We start from the raw sequence: 21,009 nt of genomic DNA on the forward strand, positions 1-21,009 counted from the left end.
TCGGCATGCTAATTACGTTGCCGATTGCCAAATTGCATTATCTCTTATAGTTTCCGAGATATGGACAATCGAAATTCTACACCTTAGAGTCTGTTTCTAACTGGGGTCAAAATTGTAAAATGGTCTTACGAATTAGCGATTTCGTTCCAATTCACATTCCAAGTAATATTCGGCATGCTAATTACGCTGCCGATTGCCAAATTGCATTATCTCTTATTGTTTCCGAGATATGGACAATCGAAATTTTACACCTTAGAGTCTGTTTCTAACTGGGGTCAAAATTGTAAAATGGTCTTACGAATTAGCGATTTCGTTCCAATTCACATTCCAAGTAATATTCGGCATGCTAATTACGCTGCCGATTGCCAAATTGCATTATCTCTTATTGTTTCCGAGATATGGACAATCGAAATTTTACACCTTAGAGTCTGTTTCTAACTGGGGTCAAAATTGTAAAATGGTCTTATGAATTAGCGATTTCGTTCCAATTCACATTCCAAGTAATATTCGGCATGCTAATTACGCTGCCGATTGCCAAATTGCATTATCTCTTATTGTTTCCGAGATATGGACAATCGAAATTTTACACCTTAGAGTCTGTTTCTAACTGGGGTCAAAATTGTAAAATGGTCTTACGAATTAGCGATTTCGTTCCAATTCACATTCCAAGTAATATTCGGCATGCTATTTACGCTGCCGATTGCCAAATTGCATTATCTCTTATAGTTTCCGAGATATGGACTATCGACATCTGACAATATTGGCTCTGCTTCTAACTTGGGCCAGAATTGTAAAATGGTCTTATGAATTAGCGATTTCGTTCCAATTAACATTCCAAGTAATATTCGGCATGCTAATTACGCTGCTGATTGCCAAATTGCATTATCTCTTAAGTTTCCGAGATATGGACAATCGAAATTTTACACCTTAGAGTCTGTTTCTAACTGGGGTCAAAATTGTAAAATGGTCTTACGAATTAGCGATTTCGTTCCAATTCACATTCCAAGTAATATTCGGCATGCTATTTACGCTGCCGATTGCCAAATTGCATTATCTCTTATAGTTTCCGAGACATGGACTATCGACATCTAACAATATAGGCTCTGCTTCTAACTTGGGCCAGAATTGTAAAATGGTCTTACGAATTAGCGATTTCGTTCCAATTCACATTCCAAGTAATATTCGGAATGCTAATTACGTTGCCGATTGCCAAATTGCATTATCTCTTATAGTTTCCGAGATATGGACTATCGACATCTAACAATATTGGCTCTGCTTCTAACTAGGGCCAGAATTGTAAAATGGTCTTATGAATTAGCGATTTCGCTCCAATTCACATTCCAAGTAATATTCGGCATGCTAATTACGTTGCCGATTGCCAAATTGCATTATCTCTTATAGTTTCCGAGATATGGACTATCGAAATTTTACACCTTAGAGTGTGTTTCTATCTGGGGTCAAAATTGTAAAATGGTCTTACGAATTAGCGATTTCGTTCCAATTCACATTCCAAGTAATATTCGGCATGCTAATTACGCTGCCGATTGCCAAATTGCATTATCTCTTATAGTTTCCGAGATATGGACTATCGACATCTAACAATATTGGCTCTGCTTCTAACTTGGGCCAGAATTGTAAAATGGTCTTATGAGTTAGCGATTTCGCTCCAATTCACATTCTAAGTAATATTCGGCATGCTAATTACGTTGCCGATTGCCAAATTGCATTATCTCTTATAGTTTCCGAGATATGGACAATCGACATCTGAAAATATTGGCTCTGCTTCTAACTTGGGCCAGAATTGTAAAATGGTCTTATGAATTAGCGATTTCGCTCCAATTCACATTCTAAGTAATATTCGGCGTCCTAATTACGTTGCCGATTGCCAAATTGCATTATCTCTTATAGTTTCCGAGATATGGACAATCCAAATTTTACACCTTAGAGTCTGTTTCTAACTGGGGTCAAAATTGTAAAATGGTCTTACGAATTAGCGATTTCGTTCCAATTCACATTCCAAGTAATATTCGGCATGCTAATTACGCTGCCGATTGCCAAATTGCATTATCTCTAATAGTTTCCGAGATATGGACTATCGACATCTAACAAAATTGGCTCTGCTTCTAACTTGGGCCAGAATTGTAAAATGGTCTTACGAATTAACGATTTCGTTCCAATTCACATTCCAACTAATATTCGGCATGCTAATTACGTTGCCGATTGCCAAATTGCATTATCTCTTATAGTTTCCGAGATATGGACAATCGAAATTCTACAACTTAGAGTCTGTTTCTAACTGGGGTCAAAATTGTAAAATGGTCTTACGAATTAGCGATTTCGTTCCAATTCACATTCCAAGTAATATTCGGCATGCTAATTACGTTGCCGATTGCCAAATTGCATTATCTCTTATAGTTTCCGAGATATGGACTATCGACATCTGACAATATTGGCTCGGCTTCTAACTTGGGCCAGAATTGTAAAATGGTCTTATGAATTAGCGATTTGGTTCCAATTCACATTCCAAGTAATATTCGGCATGCTAATTACGCTGCCGATTGCCAAATTGCATTATCTCTTATAGTTTCCGAGATATGGACAATCGAAATTTTACACCTTAGAGTCTGTTTCTAACTGGGGTCAAAATTGTAAAATGGTCTTACGAATTAGCGATTTCGTTCCAATTCACATTCCAAGTAATATTCGGCATGCTAATTACGTTGCCGAATGCCAAATTGCATTATCTCTTATAGTTTCCGAGATATGGACTATCGACATCTGACAATATTGGCTCTGCTTCTAACTTGGGCCAGAATTGTAAAATGGTCTTATGAATTAGCGATTTCGTTCCAATTCACATTCCAAGTAATATTCGGCATGCTAATTACGCTGCCGATTGCCAAATTGCATTATCTCTTATAGTTTCCGAGATATGGACAATCGAAATTTTACACCTTAAAGTCTGTTTCTAACTGGGGTCAAAATTGTAAAATGGTCTTACGAATTAGCGATTTCGTTCCAATTCACATTCCAAGTAATATTCGGCATGCTAATTACGCTGCCGATTGCCAAATTGCATTATCTCTTATAGTTTCCGAGATATGGACTATCGACATCTAACAATATTGGCTCTGCTTCTAACTTGGGCCAGAATTGTAAAATGGTCTTATGAATTAGCGATTTCGCTCCAATTCACATTCCAAGTAATATTCGGCATGCTAATTGCGCTGCCGATTGCCAAATTGCATTATCTCTTATAGTTTCCAAGATATGGACTATCGACATCTAACAATATTGGCTCTGCTTCTAACTTGGGCCAGAATTGTAAAATGGTCTTATGAGTTAACGATTTCGCTCCAATTCACATTCTAAGTAATATTCGGCATGCTAATTACGTTGCCGATTGCCAAATTGCATTATCTCTTATAGTTTCCGAGATATGGACTATCGACATCTAACAATATTGGCTCTGCTTCTAACTTGGGCCAGAATTGTAAAATGGTCTTATGAATTAGTGATTTCGCTTCAATTCACATTCTAAGTAATATTCGGCATGCTAATTACGTTGCCGATTGCCAAATTGCATTATCTCTTATAGTTTCCGAGATATGGACAATCGAAATTTTACACCTTAGAGTCTGTTTCTAACTGGGGTCAAAATTGTAAAATGGTCTTACGAATTAACGATTTCGTTCCAATTCACATTCCAAGTAATACTCGGCATGCTAATTACGTTGCCGATTGCCAAATTGCATTATCTCTTATAGTTTCCGAGATATGGACTATCGACATCTGAAAATATTGGCTCTGCTTCTAACTTGGGCCAGAATTGTAAAATGGTCTTATGAATTAGCGATTTCGCTCCAATTCACATTCTAAGTAATATTCGGCATCCTAATTACGTTGCCGATTGCCAAATTGCATTATCTCTTATAGTTTCCGAGATATGGACAATCCAAATTTTACACCTTAGAGTCTGTTTCTAACTGGGGTCAAAATTGTAAAATGGTCTTACGAATTAGCGATTTCGTTCCAATTCACATTCCAAGTAATATTCGGCATGCTAATTACGCTGCCGATTGCCAAATTGCATTATCTCTAATAGTTTCCGAGATATGGACTATCGACATCTAACAAAATTGGCTCTGCTTCTAACTTGGGCCAGAATTGTAAAATGGTCTTACGAATTAACGATTTCGTTCCAATTCACATTCCAACTAATATTCGGCATGCTAATTACGTTGCCGATTGCCAAATTGCATTATCTCTTATAGTTTCCAAGATATGGACAATCGAAATTCTACAACTTAGAGTCTGTTTCTAACTGGGGTCAAAATTGTAAAATGGTCTTACGAATTAGCGATTTCGTTCCAATTCACATTCCAAGTAATATTCGGCATGCTAATTACGTTGCCGATTGCCAAATTGCATTATCTCTTATAGTTTCCGAGATATGGACTATCGACATCTGACAATATTGGCTCGGCTTCTAACTTGGGCCAGAATTGTAAAATGGTCTTATGAATTAGCGATTTGGTTCCAATTCACATTCCAAGTAATATTCGGCATGCTAATTACGCTGCCGATTGCCAAATTGCATTATCTCTTATAGTTTCCGAGATATGGACAATCGAAATTTTACACCTTAGAGTCTGTTTCTAACTGGGGTCAAAATTGTAAAATGGTCTTACGAATTAGCGATTTCGTTCCAATTCACATTCCAAGTAATATTCGGCATGCTAATTACGTTGCCGAATGCCAAATTGCATTATCTCTTATAGTTTCCGAGATATGGACTATCGATATCTGACAATATTGGCTCTGCTTCTAACTTGGGCCAGAATTGTAAAATGGTCTTATGAATTAGCGATTTCGTTCCAATTCACATTCCAAGTAATATTCGGCATGCTAATTACGCTGCCGATTGCCAAATTGCATTATCTCTTATAGTTTCCAAGATATGGACAATCGAAATTTTACACCTTAAAGTCTGTTTCTAACTGGGGTCAAAATTGTAAAATGGTCTTACGAATTAGCGATTTCGTTCCAATTCACATTCCAAGTAATATTCGGCATGCTAATTACGCTGCCGATTGCCAAATTGCATTATCTCTTATAGTTTCCGAGATATGGACTATCGACATCTAACAATATTGGCTCTGCTTCTAACTTGGGCCAGAATTGTAAAATGGTCTTATGAATTAGCGATTTCGCTCCAATTCACATTCCAAGTAATATTCGGCATGCTAATTGCGCTGCCGATTGCCAAATTGCATTATCTCTTATAGTTTCCGAGATATGGACTATCGACATCTAACAATATTGGCTCTGCTTCTAACTTGGGCCAGAATTGTAAAATGGTCTTATGAGTTAACGATTTCGCTCCAATTCACATTCTAAGTAATATTCGGCATGCTAATTGCGCTGCCGATTGCCAAATTGCATTATCTCTTATAGTTTCCGAGATATGGACAATCGAAATTTTACACCTTAGAGTCTGTTTCTAACTGGGGTCAAAATTGTAAAATGGTCTTACGAATTAGCGATTTCGTTCCAATTCACATTCCAAGTAATATTCGGCATGCTAATTACGCTGCCGATTGCCAAATTGCATTATCTCTTATAGTTTCCGAGATATGGACTATCGACATCTAACAATATTGGCTCTGCTTCTAACTTGGGCCAGAATTGTAAGATGGTCTTATGAAATAGCGATTTCGCTCCAATTCACATTCCAAGTAATATTCGGCATGCTAATTACGCTGCCGATTGCCAAATTGCTTTATCTCTTATAGTTTCCGAGATATGGACTATCGACATCTAACAATATTGGCTCTGCTTCTAACTTTTGCCAGAATTGTAAAATGGTCTTATGAGTTAGCGATTACGCTCCAATTCACATTCTAAGTAATATTCGGCATGCTAATTACGTTGCCGATTGCCAAATTGCATTATCTCTTATAGTTTCCGAGATATGGACAATCGAAATTTTACACCTTAGAGTCTGTTTCTAACTGGGGTCAAAATTGTAAAATGGTCTTACGAATTAGCGATTTCGGTCCAATTCACATTCCAAGTAATATTCGGCATGCTATTTACGCTGCCGATTGCCAAATTGCATTATCTCTTATAGTTTCCGAGATATGGACTATCGACATCTGACAATATTGGCTCTGCTTCTAACTTGGGCCAGAATTGTAAAATGGTCTTATGAATTAGCGATTTCGTTCCAATTCACATTCCAAGTAATATTCGGCATGCTAATTACGCTGCCGATTGCCAAATTGCATTATCTCTTATAGTTTCCGAGATATGGACAATCGAAATTTTACACCTTAGAATCTGTTTCTAACTGGGGTCAAAATTGTAAAATGGTCTTACGAATTAGCGATTTCGTTCCAATTCACATTCCAAGTAATACTCAGCATGCTATTTACGCTGCCGGTTGCCAAATTGCATTATCTCTTATAGTTTCCGAGATATGGACTATCGACATCTAACAATATAGGCTCTGCTTCTAACTTGGGCCAGAATTGTAAAATGGTCTTATGAGTTAGCGATTACGCTCCAATTCACATTCTAAGTAATATTCGGCATGTTAATTACGTTGCCGATTGCCAAATTGCATTATCTCTTATAGTTTCCGAGATATGGACTGTCGACATCTGAAAATATTGGCTCTGCTTCTAACTTGGGCCAGAATTGTAAAATGGTCTTATGAATTAGCGATTTCGCTCCAATTCACATTCTAAGTAATATTCGGCATCCTAATTACGTTGCCGATTGCCAGATTGCATTATCTCTTATAGTTTCCGAGATATGGGCAATCGAAATTTTACACCTTAGAGTCTGTTTCTAACTGGGGTCAAAATTGTAAAATGGTCTTACGAATTAGCGATTTCGGTCCAATTCACATTCCAAGTAATATTCGGCATGCTATTTACGCTGCCGATTGCCAAATTGCATTATCTCTTATAGTTTCCGAGATATGGACTATCGACATCTGACAATATTGGCTCTGCTTCTAACTTGGGCCAGAATTGTAAAATGGTCTTATGAATTAGCGATTTCGTTCCAATTCACATTCCAAGTAATATTCGGCATGCTAATTACGCTGCCGATTGCCAAATTGCATTATCTCTTATAGTTTCCGAGATATGGACAATCGAAATTTTACACCTTAGAATCTGTTTCTAACTGGGGTCAAAATTGTAAAATGGTCTTACGAATTAGCGATTTCGTTCCAATTCACATTCCAAGTAATACTCAGCATGCTATTTACGCTGCCGGTTGCCAAATTGCATTATCTCTTATAGTTTCCGAGATATGGACTATCGACATCTAACAATATAGGCTCTGCTTCTAACTTGGGCCAGAATTGTAAAATGGTCTTACGAATTAGCGATTTCGTTCCAATTCACATTCCAAGTAATATTCGGAATGCTAATTACGTTGCCGATTGCCAAATTGCATTATCTCTTATAGTTGCCGAGATATGGACTATCGACATCTGACAATATTGGCTCTGCTTCTAACTTGGGCCAGAATTGTAAAATGGTCTTATGAATTAGCGATTTCGCTCCAATTCACATTCCAAGTAATATTCGGCATGCTAATTACGTTGCCGATTGCAAAATTGCATTATCTCTTATAGTTTCCGAGATATGGACTATCGACATCTAACAATATTGGCTCTGCTTCTAACTAGGGCCAGAATTGTAAAATGGTCTTATGAATTAGCGATTTCGCTCCAATTCACATTCCAAGTAATATTCGGCATGCTAATTACGCTGCCGATTGCCAAATTGCACTATCTCTTATAGTTTCCGAGATATGGACTATCGACATCTAACAATATTGGCTCTGCTTCTAACTTGGGAAAGAATTGTAAAATGGTCTTATGAATTAGCGATTTCGCTCCAATTCACATTCCGAGTAATATTCGGCATGCTAATTACGCTGCCGATTGCCAAATTGCACTATCTCTTATAGTTTCCGAGATATGGACAATCGAAATTTTACACCTTAGAGTCTGTTTCTAACTGGGGTCAAAATTGTAAAATGGTCTTACGAATTAGCGATTTCGTTCCAATTCACATTCCAAGTAATATTCGGCATGCTAATTACGTTGCCGATTGCCAAATTGCATTATCTCTTATAGTTTCCGAGATATGGACTATCGACATCTGACAATATTGGCTCTGCTTCTAACTACGGCCAGAATTGTAAAATGGTCTTATGAATTAGCGATTTCGCTCCAATTCACATTCCAAGTAATATTTGGCATGCTAATTACGTTGCCGATTGCCAAATTGCATTATCTCTTATAGTTTCCGAGATATGGACTATCGAAATTTTACACCTTAGAGTCTGTTTCTAACTGGGGTCAAAATTGTAAAATGGTCTTACGAATTAGCGATTTCGTTCCAATTCACATTCCAAGTAATATTCGGCATTCTAATTACGCTGCCGATTGCCAAATTGCATTATCTCTTATAGTTTCCGAGATATGGACTATCGACATCTAACAATATTGGCTCTGCTTCTAACTTGGGAAAGAATTGTAAAATGGTCTTATGAATTAGCGATTTCGCTCCAATTCACATTCCGAGTAATATTCGGCATGCTAATTACGCTGCCGATTGCCAAATTGCACTATCTCTTATAGTTTCCGAGATATGGACTATCGACATCTAACAATATTGGCTCTGCTTCTAACTTGGGCCAGAATTGTAAAATGGTCTTATGAGTTAGCGATTTCGCTCCAATTCACATTCTAAGTAATATTCGGCATGCTAATTACGTTGCCGATTGCCAAATTGCATTATCTCTTATAGTTTCCGAGATATGGACTATCGAAATTTTACACCTTAGAGTCTGTTTCTAACTGGGGTCAAAATTGTAAAAAGGTCTTACGAATTAGCGATTTCGTTCCAATTCACATTCCAAGTAATATTCGGCATGCTAATTACGCTGCCGATTGCCAAATTGCATTATCTCTTATAGTTTCCGAGATATGGACTATCGACATCTAACAATATTGGCTCTGCTTCTAACTTGGGCCAGAATTGTAAAATGGTCTTATGAATTAGCGATTTCGCTCCAATTCACATTCCAGGTAATATTCGGCATGCTAATTGCGCTGCCGATTGCCAAATTGCATTATCTCTTATAGTTTCCGAGATATGGACTATCGACATCTAACAATATTGGCTCTGCTTCTAACTTGGGCCAGAATTGTAAAATGGTCTTATGAGTTAGCGATTTCGCTCCAATTCACATTCTAAGTAATATTCGGCATGCTAATTACGTTGCCGATTGCCAAATTGCATTATCTCTTATAGTTTCCGAGATATGGACAATCGAAATTTTACACCTTAAAGTCTGTTTCTAACTGGGGTCAAAATTGTAAAATGGTCTTACGAATTAGCGATTTCGTTCCAATTCACATTCCAAGTAATATTCGGCATGCTAATTACGCTGCCGATTGCCTAATTGCATTATCTCTTATAGTTTCCGAGATATGGACTATCGACATCTAACAATATTGGCTCTGCTTCTAACTTGGGCCAGAATTGTAAAATGGTCTTATGAAATAGCGATTTCGCTCCAATTCACATTCCAAGTAATATTCGGCATGCTAATTACGCTGCCGATTGCCAAATTGCATTATCTCTTATAGTTTCCGAGATATGGACTATCGACATCTAACAATATTGGCTCTGCTTCTAACTTTTGCCAGAATTGTAAATTGGTCTTATGAGTTAGCGATTTCGCTTCAATTCACATTCTAAGTAATATTCGGCATGCTAATTACGTTGCCGATTGCCAAATTGCATTATCTCTTATAGTTTCCGAGATATGGACAATCGAAATTTTACACCTTAGAGTCTGTTTCTAACTGGGGTCAAAATTGTAAAATGGTCTTACGAATTAACGATTTCGTTCCAATTCTCATTCCAAGTAACACTCGGCATGATAATTACGTTGCCGATTGCCAAATTGCATTATCTCTTATAGTTTCCGAGATATGGACTATCGACATCTAACAATATTGGCTCTGCTTCTAACTTTTGCCAGAATTGTAAATTGGTCTTATGAGTTAGCGATTTCGCTTCAATTCACATTCTAAGTAATATTCGGCATGCTAATTACGTTGCCGATTGCCAAATTGCATTATCTCTTATAGTTTCCGAGATATGGACAATCGAAATTTTACACCTTAGAGTCTGTTTCTAACTGGGGTCAAAATTGTAAAATGGTCTTATGAATTAGCGATTTCGCTCCAATTCACATTCTAAGTAATATTCGGCATCCTAATTACGTTGCCGATTGCCAAATTGCATTATCTCTTATAGTTTCCGAGATATGGACAATCGAAATTTTACACCTTAGAGTCTGTTTCTAACTGGGGTCAAAATTGTAAAATGGTCTTACGAATTAGCGATTTCGTTCCAATTCACATTCCAAGTAATATTCGGCATGCTAATTACGCTGCCGATTGCCAAATTGCATTATCTCTAATAGTTTCCGAGATATGGACTATCGACATCTAACAAAATTGGCTCTGCTTCTAACTTGGGCCAGAATTGTAAAATGGTCTTACGAATTAACGATTTCGTTCCAATTCACATTCCAACTAATATTCGGCATGCTAATTACGTTGCCGATTGCCAAATTGCATTATCTCTTATAGTTCCCGAGATATGGACAATCGAAATTCTACACCTTAGAGTCTGTTTCTAACTGGGGTCAAAATTGTAAAATTGTCTTACGAATTAGCGATTTCGTTCCAATTCACATTCCAAGTAATATTCGGCATGCTAATTACGTTGCCGATTGCCAAATTGCATTATCTCTTATAGTTTTCGAGATATGGACTATCGACATCTGACAATATTGGCTCTGCTTCTAACTTGGGCCAGAATTGTAAAATGGTCTTATGAATTAGCGATTTGGTTCCAATTCACATTCCAAGTAATATTCGGCATGCTAATTACGCTGCCGATTGCCAAATTGCATTATCTCTTATAGTTTCGGAGATATGGACAATCGAAATTTTACACCTTAGAGTCTGTTTCTAACTGGGGTCAAAATTGTAAAATGGTCTTACGAATTAGCGATTTCGTTCCAATTCACATTCCAAGTAATATTCGGCATGCTAATTACGTTGCCGAATGCCAAATTGCATTATCTCTTATAGTTTCCGAGATATGGAATATCGACATCTGACAATATTGGCTCTGCTTCTAACTTGGGCCAGAATTGTAAAATGGTCTTATGAATTAGCGATTTCGCTCCAATTCACATTCCAAGTAATATTCGGCATGCTAATTGCGCTGCCGATTGCCAAATTGCATTATCTCTTATAGTTTCCGAGATATGGACTATCGACATCTAACAATATTGGCTCTGCTTCTAACTTGGGCCAGAATTGTAAAATGGTCTTATGAGTTAGCGATTTCGCTCCAATTCACATTCTAAGTAATATTCGGCATGCTAATTACGTTGCCGATTGCCAAATTGCATTATCTCTTATAGTTTCCGAGATATGGACAATCGAAATTTTACACCTTAGAGTCTGTTTCTAACTGGGGTCAAAATTGTAAAATGGTCTTACGAATTAGCGATTTCGTTCCAATTCACATTCCAAGTAATATTCGGCATGCTAATTACGCTGCCGATTGCCAAATTGCATTATCTCTTATAGTTTCCGAGATATGGACTATCGACATCTAACAATATTGGCTCTGCTTCTAACTTGGGCCAGAATTGTAATATGGTCTTATGAAATAGCGATTTCGCTCCAATTCACATTCCAAGTAATATTCGGCATGCTAATTACGCTGCCGATTGCCAAATTGCATTATCTCTTATAGTTTCCGAGATATGGACTATCGACATCTAACAATATTGGCTCTGCTTCTAACTTTTGCCAGAATTGTAAAATGGTCTTATGAGTTAGCGATTTCGCTTCAATTCACATTCTAAGTAATATTCGGCATGCTAATTACGTTGCCGATTGCCAAATTGCATTATCTCTTATAGTTTCCGAGATATGGACTATCGACATCTGAAAATATTGGCTCTGCTTCTAACTTGGGCCAGAATTGTAAAATGGTCTTATGAATTAGCGATTTCGCTCCAATTCACATTCTAAGTAATATTCGGCATCCTAATTACGTTGCCGATTGCCAAATTGCATTATCTCTTATAGTTTCCGAGATATGGACAATCGAAATTTTACACCTTAGAGTCTGTTTCTAACTGGGGTCAAAATTGTAAAATGGTCTTACGAATTAGCGATTTCGTTCCAATTCACATTCCAAGTAATATTCGGCATGCTAATTACGCTGCCGATTGCCAAATTGAATTATCTCTAATAGTTTCCGAGATATGGACTATCGACATCTAACAAAATTGGCTCTGCTTCTAACTTGGGCCAGAATTGTAAAATGGTCTTACGAATTAACGATTTCGTTCCAATTCACATTCCAACTAATATTCGGCATGCTAATTACGTTGCCGATTGCCAAATTGCATTATCTCTTATAGTTTCCGAGATATGGACAATCGAAATTCTACACCTTAGAGTCTGTTTCTAACTGGGGTCAAAATTGTAAAATGGTCTTACGAATTAGCGATTTCGTTCCAATTCACATTCCAAGTAATATTCGGCATGCTAATTACGCTGCCGATTGCCAAATTGCATTATCTCTTATTGTTTCCGAGATATGGACAATCGAAATTTTACACCTTAGAGTCTGTTTCTAACTGGGGTCAAAATTGTAAAATGGTCTTACGAATTAGCGATTTCGTTCCAATTCACATTCCAAGTAATATTCGGCATGCTAATTACGCTGCCGATTGCCAAATTGCATTATCTCTTATTGTTTCCGAGATATGGACAATCGAAATTTTACACCTTAGAGTCTGTTTCTAACTGGGGTCAAAATTGTAAAATGGTCTTATGAATTAGCGATTTCGTTCCAATTCACATTCCAAGTAATATTCGGCATGCTAATTACGCTGCCGATTGCCAAATTGCATTATCTCTTATTGTTTCCGAGATATGGACAATCGAAATTTTACACCTTAGAGTCTGTTTCTAACTGGGGTCAAAATTGTAAAATGGTCTTACGAATTAGCGATTTCGTTCCAATTCACATTCCAAGTAATATTCGGCATGCTATTTACGCTGCCGATTGCCAAATTGCATTATCTCTTATAGTTTCCGAGATATGGACTATCGACATCTGACAATATTGGCTCTGCTTCTAACTTGGGCCAGAATTGTAAAATGGTCTTATGAATTAGCGATTTCGTTCCAATTAACATTCCAAGTAATATTCGGCATGCTAATTACGCTGCTGATTGCCAAATTGCATTATCTCTTAAGTTTCCGAGATATGGACAATCGAAATTTTACACCTTAGAGTCTGTTTCTAACTGGGGTCAAAATTGTAAAATGGTCTTACGAATTAGCGATTTCGTTCCAATTCACATTCCAAGTAATATTCGGCATGCTATTTACGCTGCCGATTGCCAAATTGCATTATCTCTTATAGTTTCCGAGACATGGACTATCGACATCTAACAATATAGGCTCTGCTTCTAACTTGGGCCAGAATTGTAAAATGGTCTTACGAATTAGCGATTTCGTTCCAATTCACATTCCAAGTAATATTCGGAATGCTAATTACGTTGTCGATTGCCAAATTGCATTATCTCTTATAGTTTCCGAGATATGGACTATCGACATCTAACAATATTGGCTCTGCTTCTAACTAGGGCCAGAATTGTAAAATGGTCTTATGAATTAGCGATTTCGCTCCAATTCACATTCCAAGTAATATTCGGAATGCTAATTACGTTGCCGATTGCCAAATTGCATTATCTCTTATAGTTTCCGAGATATGGACAATCGACATCTGAAAATATTGGCTCTGCTTCTAACTTGGGCCAGAATTGTAAAATGGTCTTATGAGTTAGCGATTTCGCTCCAATTCACATTCTAAGTAATATTCGGCATGCTAATTACGTTGCCGATTGCCAAATTGCATTATCTCTTATAGTTTCCGAGATATGGACTATCGAAATTTTACACCTTAGAGTGTGTTTCTAACTGGGGTCAAAATTGTAAAATGGTCTTACGAATTAGCGATTTCGTTCCAATTCACATTCCAAGTAATATTCGGCATGCTAATTACGCTGCCGATTGCCAAATTGCATTATCTCTTATAGTTTCCGAGATATGGACTATCGACATCTAACAATATTGGCTCTGCTTCTAACTTGGGCCAGAATTGTAAAATGGTCTTATGAGTTAGCGATTTCGCTCCAATTCACATTCTAAGTAATATTCGGCATGCTAATTACGTTGCCGATTGCCAAATTGCATTATCTCTTATAGTTTCCGAGATATGGACAATCGACATCTGAAAATATTGGCTCTGCTTCTAACTTGGGCCAGAATTGTAAAATGGTCTTATGAATTAGCGATTTCGAACCAATTCACATTCTAAGCAATATTCGGCATGCTAATTACGCTGCCGATTGCCAAATTGCATTATCTCTTATAGTTTCCGAGATATGGACTATCGACATCTGACAATATTGGCTCTGCTTCTAACTTGGGTCAGAATTGTAAAATGGTCTTATGAATTAGCGATTTCGCTCCAATTCACATTCCAAGTAATATTCGGCATGCTAATTACGTTGCCGATTGCCAAATTGCATTATCTCTTATAGTTTCCGAGATATGGACTATCGAAATTTTACACCTTAGAGTCTGTTTCTAACTGGGGCCAGAATTGTAAAATGGTCTTATGAATTAGCGATTTCGTTCCAATTCACATTCCAAGTAATATTCGGCATGCTAATTACGCTGCCGTTGCCAAATTGCATTATCTCTTATAGTTTCCGAGATATGGACTATCGACATCTAACAAAATTGGCTCTGCTTCTAACTTGGGCCAGAATTGTAAAATGGTCTTACGAATTAACGATTTCGTTCCAATTCACATTCCAAGTAATATTCGGCATGCTAATTACGTTGCCGATTGCCAAATTGCATTATCTCTTATAGTTTCCGAGATATGGACTATCGACATCTGACAATATTGGCTCTGCGTCTAACTTGGGCCAGAATTGTAAGATGGTCTTATGAATTAGCGATTTCGTTCCAATTCACATTCCAAGTAATATTCGGCATGCTAATTACGCTGCCGATTGCCAAATTGCATTATCTCTTATAGTTTCCGAGATATGGACTATCGACATCTGACAATATTGGCTCTGCTTCTAACTTGGGCCAGAATTGTAAAATGGTCTTATGAATTAGCGATTTCGCTCCAATTCACATTCCAAGTAATATTCGGCATGCTAATTACGTTGCCGATTGCCAAATTGCATTATCTCTTATAGTTTCCGAGATATGGACAATCGACATCTGAAAATATTGGCTCTGCTTCTAACTTGGGCCAGAATTGTAAAATGGTCTTATGAATTAGCGATTTCGAACCAATTCACATTCTAAGCAATATTCGGCATGCTAATTACGCTGCCGATTGCCAAATTGCATTATCTCTTATAGTTTCCGAGATATGGACTATCGACATCTGACAATATTGGCTCTGCTTCTAACTTGGGCCAGAATTGTAAAATGGTCTTATGAATTAGCGATTTCGCTCCAATTCACATTCCAAGTAATATTCGGCATGCTAATTACGTTGCCGATTGCCAAATTGCATTATCTCTTATAGTTTCCGAGATATGGACTATCGAAATTTTACACCTTAGAGTCTGTTTCTAACTGGGGCCAGAATTGTAAAATGGTCTTACGAATTAGCGATTTCGTTCCAATTCACATTCCAAGTAATATTCGGCATGCTAATTACGCTGCCGTTGCCAAATTGCATTATCTCTTATAGTTTCCGAGATATGGACTATCGACATCTAACAAAATTGGCTCTGCTTCTAACTTGGGCCAGAATTGTAAAATGGTCTTACGAATTAACGATTTCGTTCCAATTCACATTCCAAGTAATATTCGGCATGCTAATTACGTTGCCGATTGCCAAATTGCATTATCTCTTATAGTTTCCGAGATATGGACTATCGACATCTGACAATATTGGCTCTGCGTCTAACTTGGGCCAGAATTGTAAGATGGTCTTATGAATTAGCGATTTCGTTCCAATTCACATTCCAAGTAATATTCGGCATGCTAATTACGCTGCCGATTGCCAAATTGCATTATCTCTTATAGTTTCCGAGATATGGACTATCGACATCTGACAATATTGGCTCTGCTTCTAACTTGGGCCAGAATTGTAAAATGGTCTTATGAATTAGCGATTTCGTTCCAATTCACATTCCAAGTAATATTCGGCATGCTAATTACGTTGCCGATTGCCAAATTGCATTATCTCTTATAGTTTCCGAGATATGGACTATCGACATCTAACAATATTGGCTCTGCTTCTAACTTGGGCCAGAATTGTAAAATGGTCTTATGAATTAGCGATTTCGCTCCAATTCACATTCCAAGTAATATTCGGCATGCTAATTACGCTGCCGATTGCCAAATTGCATTATCTCTTATAGTTTCCGAGATATGGATTATCGACATCTAACAATATTGGCTCTGCTTCTAACTTGGGCCAGAATTGTAAAATGGTCTTATGAGTTAGCGATTTCGCTCCAATTCACATTCTAAGTAATATTCGGCATGCTAATTACGTTGCCGATTGCCAAATTGCATTATCTCTTATAGTTTCCGAGATATGGACAATCGAAATTTTACACCTTAGAGTCTGTTTCTAACTGGGGTCAAAATTGTAAAATGGTCTTACGAATTAGCGATTTCGTTCCAATTCACATTCCAAGTAATACTCGGCATGCTAATTACGTTGCCGATTGCCAAATTGCATTATCTCTTATAGTTTCCGAGATATGGACTATCGACATCTGAAAATATTGGCTCTGCTTCTAACTTGGGCCAGAATTGTAAAATGGTCTTATGAATTAGCGATTTCGCTCCAATTCACATTCTAAGTAATATTCGGCATCCTAATTACGTTGCCGATTGCCAAATTTCATTATCTCTTATAGTTTCCGAGATATGGACAATCGAAATTTTACACCTTAGAGTCTGTTTCTAACTGGGGTCAAAATTGTAAAATGGTCTTACGAATTAGCGATTTCGTTCCAATTCACATTCCAAGTAATATTCGGCATGCTAATTACGCTGCCGATTGCCAAATTGCATTATCTCTTATAGTTTTCGAGATATGGACTATCGACATCTAACAATATTGGCTCTGCTTCTAACTTGGGCCAGAATTGTAAAATGGTCTTATGAATTAGCGATTTCGATCCAATTCACATTCTAAGTAATATTCGGCATCCTAATTACGTTGCCGATTGCCAAATTGCATTATCTCTTAGAGTTTCCGAGATATGGACAATCGAAATTTTACACCTTAGAGTCTGTCTCTAACTGGGGTCAAAATTGTAAAATGGTCTTACGAATTAGCGATTTCGTTCCAATTCACATTCCAAGTAATATTCGGCATGCTAATTACGCTGCCGATTGCCAAATTGCATTATCTCTTATAGTTTCCGAGATATGGACTATCGACATCTGACAATATTGGCTCTGCTTCTAACTTGGGCCAGAATTGTAAAATGGTTTTATGAATTAGCGATTTCGTTCCAATTCACATTCCAAGTAATATTGGGCATGCTAATTACGCTGCCGATTGCCAAATTGCATTATCTCTTATAGTTTCCGAGATATGGACAATCGAAATTTTACACCTTAGGGTCTGTTTCTAACTGGGGTCAAAATTGTAAAATGGTCTTACGAATTAGCGATTTCGTTCCAATTCACATTCCAAGTAATATTCGGCATGCTATTTACGCTGCCGATTGCCAAATTGCATTATCTCTTATAGTTTCCGAGATATGGACTATCGACATATAACAATATAGGCTCTGCTTCTAACTTGGGCCAGAATAGTAAAATGGTCTTACGAATTAGCGATTTCGTTCCAATTCACATTCCAAGTAATATTCGGCATGCTAATTACGTTGCCGATTGCCAAATTGCATTATCTCTTATAGTTTCCGAGATATGGACTATCGACATCTGACAATATTGGCTCTGCTTCTAACTTGGGCCAGAATTGTAAAATGGTCTTATGAATTAGCGATTTCGCTCCAATTCACATTCCAAGTAATATTCGGCATGATAATTACGCTGCCGATTGCCAAATTGCATTATCTCTTTTAGTTTCCGAGATATGGACTATCGACATCTAACAATATTGGCACTGCTTCTAACTTGGGCCAGAATTGTAAAATGGTCTTATGAGTTAGCGATTTCGCTCCAATTCACATTCTAAGTAATATTCGGCATGCTAATTACGTTGCCGATTGCCAAATTGCATTATCTCTTATAGTTTCCGAGATATGGACTATCGAAATTTTACACCTTAGAGTCTGTTTCTAACTGGGGTCAAAATTGTAAAATGGTCTTACGAATTAGCGATTTCGTTCCAATTCACATTCCACGTAATATTCTGCATGCTAATTACGCTGCCGATTACCAAATTGCATTATCTCTTATAGTTTCCGAGATATGGACTATCGACATCTAACAATATTGGCTCTGCTTCTAACTTGGGCCAGAATTGTAAAATGGTCTTATGAATTAGCGATTTCGCTCCAATTCACATTCCAAGTAATATTCGGCATACTAATTACGCTGCCGATTGCCAAATTGCATTATCTCTTATAGTTCCCGAGATATGGACTATCGACATCTAACAAAATTGGCTCTGCTTCTAACTTGGGCCAGAATTGTAAAATGGTCTTACGAATTAACGATTTCGTTCCAATTCACATTCCAAGTAATATTCGGCATGCTAATTACGTTGCCGATTGCCAAATTGCATTATCTCTTATAGTTTCCGAGATATGGACTATCGACATCTGACAATATTGGCTCTGCTTCTAACTTGGGCCAGAATTGTAAAATGGTTTTATGAATTAGCGATTTCGTTCCAATTCACATTCCAAGTAATATTGGGCATGCTAATTACGCTGCCGATTGCCAAATTGCATTATCTCTTATAGTTTCCGAGATATGGACAATCGAAATTTTACACCTTAGGGTCTGTTTCTAACTGGGGTCAAAATTGTAAAATGGTCTTACGAATTAGCGATTTCGTTCCAATTCACATTCCAAGTAATATTCGGCATGCTATTTACGCTGCCGATTGCCAAATTGCATTATCTCTTATAGTTTCCGAGATATGGACTATCGACATATAACAATATAGGCTCTGCTTCTAACTTGGGCCAGAATTGTAAAATGGTCTTACGAATTAGCGATTTCGTTCCAATTCACATTCCAAGTAATATTCGGCATGCTAATTACGTTGCCGATTGCCAAATTGCATTATCTCTTATAGTTTCCGAGATATGGACTATCGACATCTGACAATATTGGCTCTGCTTCTAACTTGGGCCAGAATTGTAAAATGGTCTTATGAATTAGCGATTTCGCTCCAATTCACATTCCAAGTAATATTCGGCATGATAATTACGCTGCCGATTGCCAAATTGCATTATCTCTTTTAGTTTCCGAGATATGGACTATCGACATCTAACAATATTGGCACTGCTTCTAACTTGGGCCAGAATTGTAAAATGGTCTTATGAGTTAGCGATTTCGCTCCAATTCACATTCTAAGTAATATTCGGCATGCGAATTACGTTGCCGATTGCCAAATTGTATTATCTCTTATAGTTTCCGAGATATGGACTATCGAAATTTTACACCTTAGAGTCTGTTTCTAACTGGGGTCAAAATTGTAAAATGGTCTTACGAATTAGCGATTTCGTTCCAATTCACATTCCACGTAATATTCTGCATGCTAATTACGCTGCCGATTACCAAATTGCATTATCTCTTATAGTTTCCGAGATATGGACTATCGACATCTAACAATATTGGCTCTGCTTCTAACTTGGGCCAGAATTGTAAAATGGTCTTATGAATTAGCGATTTCGCTCCAATTCACATTCCAAGTAATATTCGGCATACTAATTACGCTGCCGATTGCCAAATTGCATTATCTCTTATAGTTCCCGAGATATGGACTATCGACATCTAACAATATTGGCTCTGCTTCTAACTTGGGCCAGAATTGTAAAATGGTCTTATGAGTTAGCGATTTCGCTCCAATTCACATTCTAAGTAATATTCGGCATGCTAATTACGTTGCCGATTGCCAAATTGCATTATCTCTTATAGTTTCCGAGATATGGACAATCGAAATTTTACACCTTAGAGTCTGTTTCTAACTATGGTCAAAATTGTAAAATGGTCTTACGAATTAGCGATTTCGTTCCAATTCACATTCCAAGTAATATTCGGCATGCTAATTACGCTGCCGATTGCCAAATTGCATTATCTCTTATAGTTTCCGAGATATGGACTATCGACATCTAACAATATTGGCTCTGCTTCTAACTTGGGCCAGAATTGTAAAATGGTCTTATGAATTAGCGATTTCGCTCCAATTCACATTCCAAGTAATATTCGGCATGCTAATTACGCTGCCGATTGCCAAATTGCATTATCTCTTATAGTTTCCGAGATATGGACTATCGACATCTAACAATATTGGCTCTGCTTCTAACTTGGGCCAGAATTGTAAAATGGTCTTATGAGTTAGCGATTTCGCTCCAATTCACATTCTAAGTAATATTCGGCATGCTAATTACGTTGCCGATTGCCAAATTGCATTATCTCTTATAGTTTCCGAGATATGGACAATCGAAATTTTACACCTTAGAGTCTGTTTCTAACTGGTGTCAAAATTGTAAAATGGTCTTACGAATTAACGATTTCGTTCCAATTCACATTCCAAGTAATATTCGGCATGCTAATTACGTTGCCGATTGCCAAATTGTATTATCTCTTATAGTTTCCGA

The sequence above is a fragment of the Rhynchophorus ferrugineus genome, unplaced genomic scaffold (genome assembly GCF_030347505.1).
Source record: "Rhynchophorus ferrugineus isolate W39M unplaced genomic scaffold, kcgeb_rfMv2 rfM3, whole genome shotgun sequence".
Taxonomy (NCBI): Eukaryota; Metazoa; Arthropoda; class Insecta; order Coleoptera; family Curculionidae; genus Rhynchophorus; species Rhynchophorus ferrugineus.